This window comes from Anolis sagrei, chromosome 2 (genome assembly GCF_037176765.1).
Source record: "Anolis sagrei isolate rAnoSag1 chromosome 2, rAnoSag1.mat, whole genome shotgun sequence".
In the NCBI taxonomy this organism is placed as follows: domain Eukaryota; kingdom Metazoa; phylum Chordata; class Lepidosauria; order Squamata; family Dactyloidae; genus Anolis; species Anolis sagrei.
The window spans coordinates 82,962,518-82,969,849 of record NC_090022.1 but is presented as its reverse complement, the minus strand read 5'-3'; the positions used below and the strand labels follow the sequence as shown (position 1 = coordinate 82,969,849).

Here is a 7,332-nt window from a genome sequence, read left to right as displayed (position 1 = left end):
TAAGGGCCACTGTCTTTAGCATTTCCCTTTTTTGGTATAGGGATATAAGTTGATTTTTTCTAGTCTGATGGCCATTCTTGTGTTTTCCATATTTGTTGGCATATGGCATGCATCACCTTGACAGCATCATCTTTCAAGATTTTAAACAGTTCAGGAGGGATCCCATCGTCTCCTGCTGCCTTGTTGTTATTAATGCTTCTTAAGGCCCATTCAACTTCCCTCCTCAGGATGTCTGGTTCTAATTCGCTCACCACACCATCAAAACTATCCTCGATATTATTATCCTTCCTATACAGATCTTCTGTATAGTCTTGCCACTACTGGAAGCAAAAGTTGTTTTTCTCCAAAACAATTCTGTGGGTGGGAAACTCTTCTCAATTATTTAATCAGATACTGCATCTGCTAGGGTGACTGGGGAAACAGTCCCAAAGCTTTAGGAGTTTTCCAACACCATTCTGTGGGGCATGGGGATGTGAATGTTTGTTGGTGCAGTTGTTTCTTTTTTTCGTTTTGGGCAATCATGGAGGATCCTGTGGAAGCAGACCAGTACCGGAGATATGTCTCCGAAGGAAAGCAAGAGTCCCGTAACGGGAACCTGGAGGAATCCATCCGACTGTTCAGACAAGCTTTACAAATCCACCCCAGCGAAAAGCTGACCAAAATATCAAAAAGTTGGAGGAAGTCTTGGCTTCTTTGACCCTGGACCAGGAGGAGGATGGCTTTGCGGATGTCTGTCAGAGCGGGTTGACGATGTACGGAGAAATGTACGACAAGCTCTTTGACCACCAGAGAGAAGGGGTGGCCTTCTTGTACGGATTATACAGAGATCGAAGGAAAGGGGGCATCTTGGCCGACGACATGGGCCCGGGCAAGACCATTCAGATCATTGCTTTCCTTTCAGGCATGTTTGATGCGGAACATATCCAATCTGTGCTGTTAATTGTGCCAACTACCCTCATTAGCAACTGGACAAAAGTGTTTTCCAGCTGGACTCCAGGACTGCGTGTGAAAGTCTTTCATGGGACTTGCATAGCTGAACGCAACTGAAATCTTGAGCGGCTCCAGGGGAGGCATGGTGTCCTAATCACAACGTACCAAATGCTGCTCAACAATTGGCAACAGCTTGCCAGCTTCAGCAATAAGGAGTTTGTTTGGGACTATGTCATCCTCAACGAAGCACACAAAATTAAAACTCCGTCGGCCAAAATGACCAAATCGGTGCATGCCATTCCTTCCAAAAACCACATCCTTCTCACAGGGACCCTGGTGCAAAACAACCTGAAAGAACTCTGGGCCCTCTTTGACTTTGCTTGCCAGGGCTCACTACTTGGGACCATGAAAACCTTTCAGATGGAGTATGAGAATCCGATCACCAGAGCCAGAGCGAAGGATGCGACTCCAGGAGAGAAGGCGCTGGGCCTTAAGATCTCTGAAAACCTGATGTCCATCATCAAGCCCTATTTCCTAAGACGCAGCAAAGATGAGCTCAAGAAGACAGTTAATCGAAAACCGTATGAAGAAGGTAGTGAAATTTATGAGTTAGATGCTGCAGTGCCATTTCAGGCACAAACCGATAATACCAGCATCGTTTCAGAAATCTGAAACGATGCTGGAAAATGAATCCTTCACTACTCCTTCCCCATACCCAGCTGATTTCAACCTTGATTTCAACCTTGACTCTGAAGACGGACCACAAGTTGTCTCAGGAGAGGAAATATCACCGGAAGAAACGGAAAATGAAGGATTTCAGCTGCAGCTGGACAGTCACCAATAGCTCTGAATCTCATTCTTGGGCTGGAGAAAATGAAGACAATGGAAGCCTCCAGCCTAGGAAAGATGCAATGGAGTCTCAGCTTCTGGAAGGCTTTAACAAGCTTTCCGATGCTTTAATGGACAACAGTGAGGCTTCTTTTAAATATAAGAAGCCAGTCAGAAGAATAGTCTCAGGCGATAAAGTGGAGCAACATGAACTTGATGACAGCGAGCATGGGAAAATATCAGCCTCGAACAGCATGGGTCAGATCTATATGTCAACCCCAAAGGCCAAAGAGCCCATGGCCGATCTCTGCTTCTTTCCAAGACTGAAGGTCAGTGGAAGACGGGCAACCGCCTCTCAAAGATCCCTGGCCAATTTGGTCATGGATCAGGTAGAAGACATGGCAGAGGTGGTGGAACCTGAGAGCGAAATCAGCAAAAGCTACAGCAATCAGGAGCCATTGGAGCTGGAAGAAGAGCCCTCGGGTGAGACACTAGACTCGGAGGACAAATCCAGCAATATGCATGAGATAGGCTTTCTTGGGGATGAGTCTTTGTTTTGAAGCACTTCGGAAGGGCCGGCCCTTCTCTTTTTGAGATAATTATCGTCGACAGGAGAAAATACCATATCATTCCTCTATTGCTGGCACACATCCTGAGTTTTCTTCTTTTTGCACACTTTTGAGATCTGGAAAGTATAGTGATAAGATGAATTTGAGTTGCTCACTGCACTTTGGCAGAAGTCTTACAGACAATGAAGGATTTCAGCTGTGGCTGGACAGTCACCATAGCTCTGCGTCTCATTCTTGGGCTGGAGAAAATGAAGGCAATGGAAGCCTCCAGCCTAGGAAAGATACAATGGAGTCACAGCTTCTGGAAGGCTTTAACAAGCTTTCCGATGCTTCAATGGACAACAGTGAGGCTTCTTTTAAATATAAGAAGCCAATCAGAAGAATAGTCTCAGACAATAAAGAGGAGCAACATGAACTTTTAAATAAATTTTTATTGTGCATTTTGATATTTACAATGAGACCAAAGAAGTGAGAATAGAAGCAGATGTAGGCTACTGAAGCTAAAACAGTGTCTTTAAGAAAGGAAGAAAAAAGGGAAGAAAGGAAGAGAAGACCACCCATACAGAGCACCAATATCACCACCCACCCTGTTGGTCGCTAAAAAGTAATTGTAGTAGTCCTTCCCAAAATCTTCTGAGAGTTAAGTGGTATTTGGCTTGCTTTAGAAACAGTTCAGTCTATTCTTCTCATAATCACTTTAAACATTGGTTCTCTTGTCAGAAGTTGGACAAGTCTATCAAAAGTGGTATCTTTCTTGATATAATAAAGTCTCTAAGACCTAACCAGTCTGTTTTTTTGGGGGGGTATTATTCAGTTTTTGTGTTAGGCAGTCCATTTGCCCCAAATCAAATATTTTGATTATCCAGTCTTCCGCTCTTGGGATTTCGTCTTGTTTCCATAGTCTTGCAATTTGTAGTCTGGCTGCAGTGCTGACTAAGAAAAGCATCTTGTCCTGGTTTTTGGTTAGTTTTGTTTCAGCTATCCCTAATAGGTATGTCTCTGGTTTAAGGGGATAATTGGCTTTTAGAATTTTTTGGGTCATGGAGTGTATTTCCTTCCAATATTTCTTAATTCTCTTGCATGTCCACCATGCGTGTATGAATGTCCCCTTTTCTTCTTTGCACTTCCAACAGGTGCCAGCTATCCCTTTGTTAAATTTGGTGAGTTTTTCAGGGGTATAGTACCAGCGGTATAGCATCTTATACCAATTCTCTTTTAGATCATTGGCGGCCGTGTATTTCAATTTTTTATTCCAGATTTCTTCCCATTGGTCGGTGAGGATGCTGTGCCCAATATCCTGTGCCCATTGTATTTTACAGTTTTTAATTTGTTCGTCTTCTGTGGACCAAATTAGGAGTTTTTGATAAATGATTTTGATCAGCTTTTTATCTTTTTGTTAAATTAGTTCCCAAAATCCTTCCTCTTGGTTAAAACCTATTTTACCATCCTCCTTAAATCCTTGTTGAATTTGATAATATTGTAACCAAGTTAATTTTCCATTCAAAAGTTTGAGCTCGTCATAAGATTTTAAAATGAGATCACCGTCCGCGGGGGTTTTTTTAGCATTTGTTTATAACTTAGCCAATTCTCCTCCCCTGTGTCTTGCTTCCATTGGCAATATCCACAAACGGGTTTTATTATAGAGTCGTAATTTATATTTTTCCCAGGTTTTAATTAATGCAGTTCTTATAAAATCATTACTGAATTTTTTCTCCACTCTCCTTTTGTTATGCCAGAGATAACCGTGCCAGCCGATTCTCAGGTCATGCCCCTCTAGCGTTAGTAATGCCTTATTCTTTAATGTGGCCCATTCCTTAATTCCTACCAGATTGCAGGCCTCATAATATAGTTTGAAATTGGGAAGGCCTAGGCCCCCTCTTCTCCTATCATCAGTTAGCACTTTAAAGTTTACTCTTGGTTTTCCATTTCTCCATATAAATTTGGTGATTTCTTTGTTCCATTTTTTAAATAGGTAGTCGTTCCTAATTATTGGTAGTGTCTGGAAAAGAAATAAAAGCTTTGGGAGAATATTCATTTTTAATATTGCAATCCGGCCCATCAATGATATATTTTCATATTTCCATCTCTCCAAATCTTTATGGATTTTATTCCATAAATGTTCATAATTATTCTTTAGTAGTTTTGAATTGCATTGTGTAATCGTTACTCTTAGGTATTTAACTTTGCTCTCAATCATTATTCCTGTTTTGTCTTGTAACCGTTCTTTTGACTTTTTATCTATATTTTTGACTAGGAGTTTTGTTTTTTGCTTATTAAGTTTAAATCCCGCTAAATTCCCGAATGATTCGATTTTGGTCAGCCAATCATCAATTTTCTTTAATGGGTCTTCGATGATACAAGCAACATAGTCTGCGTAGACTCTTAGTTTGTATTGTTGTTTTTGAATTTTCATTCCCTTTAGGTTATTGTCATTATTTATGTCTCTAATTAAGGTTTCAATTATTAAAATGAAAAGAAGAGGGGATAGAGGGCAGCCCTGACGGGTTCCTTGTGTGATCTTAAAGGGAGACGACTTCTGACCGTTTATAATTAGAGTGGCTTCCTGTCTTTCATATATTGCGTTCACTGCGTTTTGAAAATTGTATCCAATGTCCAATTCCTTTAGTAACAGTTTTAGATAGTTCCAACTCACTTTGTCGAAAGCCTTTTCGGCATCAATAAAGAGTAGTGCCAATTGTTTTTTGTTGTGTGTTTCAAAATATTCAATCGTGTCTATTAAAACTCTGACATTATCTTTAATATGCCTATTGGGGAGGAAACCTGTTTGTTCTTTTGATACCCAATCTTTCAAAAAAGCCTTTAATCTCTCTGACATAATCGTTGCGAATAACTTGTAATCGTTATTTAATAACGAAATTGGTCTGTAATTTTTGATTTCCTGTGGATCGGTATCGTCTTTGTGTATCAAAATGATATTTGCAATTTCCCATGTTTGGGGGATTATTTTGTTGGCCAATATGTTATTCATGATATCTTTTAGTAGGGGGGTTAACTCGTCCTTAAATGTCTTATAAAAAATTGCCGTGTAGCCATCTGGGCCCGGTGCCTTATTGTTTTTTAGTTTCTGAATTGCGTAGTCTATTTCGTGTGTGGAGATTGGTCCGTTTAGTGTTTCTCTCTGATTGTCCGTTAATTTAGGTAAATTTAAATTGCATAAATATTTCGTGATTTCTTCCTCAGGGGTATGAGGTTTATTTTAATATAGTTTTTGATAAAAATTCAAGAATTGGTTTGTGATACATTTCCCTTCAGTGAAGGTCTTCCCTTCAACATTTATTTTTGTAATTTTGTAATTATTGTAATTGCTTCTGTTTGTGTTTTTTTAATTTGTTGGCTAACCATTTGCCTATCTTGTTTGCATTTTGGAAATAGTTTACCCTCATATATTTTAATTCTTTTTCTATTTTTTCCATTTGTATTAATTGTAACTGTTTTTTGAGTAATTCCAATCTTAATACTATGTTTTTATCTTTAGGGGTTTTTTTTAGTAAATTTTCAGCAGTTTCTAAACTTTCAGTGATTTTTTTGAGCTCTTTGTTCTTATTGTTTCTATTAATTGTTTCCTGTTGCATAAAATACCCCCTCATAACAGCTTTCATGGCATCCCATGGGTATTTTTTTGACGTTTCCTCTCCCTTGTTTAATTCTAGGTATTCTTTTAGTAATTTCCTGTTTCTTTCAATGTCTTTTTCTGCTGTTAGTAAGTTTTCTTTTAATTTCCATCTGAATTTATTGTCAGTTCCTTTAATTGTGAATTATATTGGACAATGATCTGAATATAACCTTGCTATTATTTTGATCTTTTTGTTTTTTAGTAGTATTAAGTCAGTTGCCCAAGCCATAGCTATTCAAGACCAGGAGTAATGTCTATTCGAATAGAATGTAAAATCCTTTGTAGGCCCATTAATGTGTCTCCAAATATCTCTTAAGTTCAGATTTTTTAAATAGGTTATGAAAATTTTTTGGCAATAGGCATGTTCTACTTCTGTCAGAAGGTTTTTTTGGAGTTACTATATGATTTGTCTAAGTTCAGATCAACAACTCCATTGAAGTCTCCTAGTAATGTCAGTTCATTGAACTCCTGTTTGTCTATGTCTCTTTTTAATTGCTTTATGAATTTTTGTTTCGGTCCATTTGGGCAATAAATATTACAAATCAGTACTTTTAGATTCTTTATTTCAATAATAACCCAACGTATCTACCATCCGTATCTTTAAAAACTTGTTTTGGGTTTAACCAATTTTTGATGTATAACACAACTCCATTTTTCTTTTGTTGCTTGCCGCATAGAATTCCATGCCCAGCTTTGCTTGAGATAGATGCTTCACATGTTTGCCACAGATATGAGTCTCTTGGAGAGCGATAAGGTTGAGATTCTGTTGTTTAAGGTGATTAAAGATTCTCTTCCGTTTATATGGAGAGTTTAGACCATTGACATTGTTGGTATAAACTTGGATGTCTTTACTCATTTGTGTTGTCTTGCATTTCCCATTGGGCAACATCTTGGGGGAGCATCAAATGATAACTCTCTGGTGAGAATTTCCTTAGCCGTTTTAGATCTCTTTCATTTAGTTTGGCTCTTGGTTTGCTACCATCATCTTCCTCTCCTCCAAACAAGCTCGAGGAGCAACATGAACTTGTTGACAGCGAGTATGGGAAAATATCAGCCTCGAACAGCATGGGTCAGATCTATATGTCAACCCCAAAGGCCAAAGAGCCCATGGCCGATCTCTGCTTCTTTCCAAGACTGAAGGTCAGTGGAAGACGGTCAACCGCCTCTCGAAGATCCCTGGCCAATTTGGCCACGGATCAGGTGGAAGACATGGCAGAGGTGGTGGAAGCTGGGAGCGAAATGAGCAAGAGCTACAGCAATCAGGAGTCATTGGAGCTGGAAGAAGAGCCCTCGGGTGAGACACAGGACTCGGAGGACAAATCCAGCAATATGCATGAGATAGGCTTTCTTGGGGATGAGTCTTTGTTTTGA

At 39.3% G+C, this 7,332-nt stretch overlaps 1 pseudogene; it reads left to right on the top strand.

The window, feature by feature from the left end:
• The first annotated feature begins 520 nt into the window (after nucleotides 1-520).
• LOC132765588 (uncharacterized) lies at nucleotides 521-7,332 on the top strand (annotated as a pseudogene).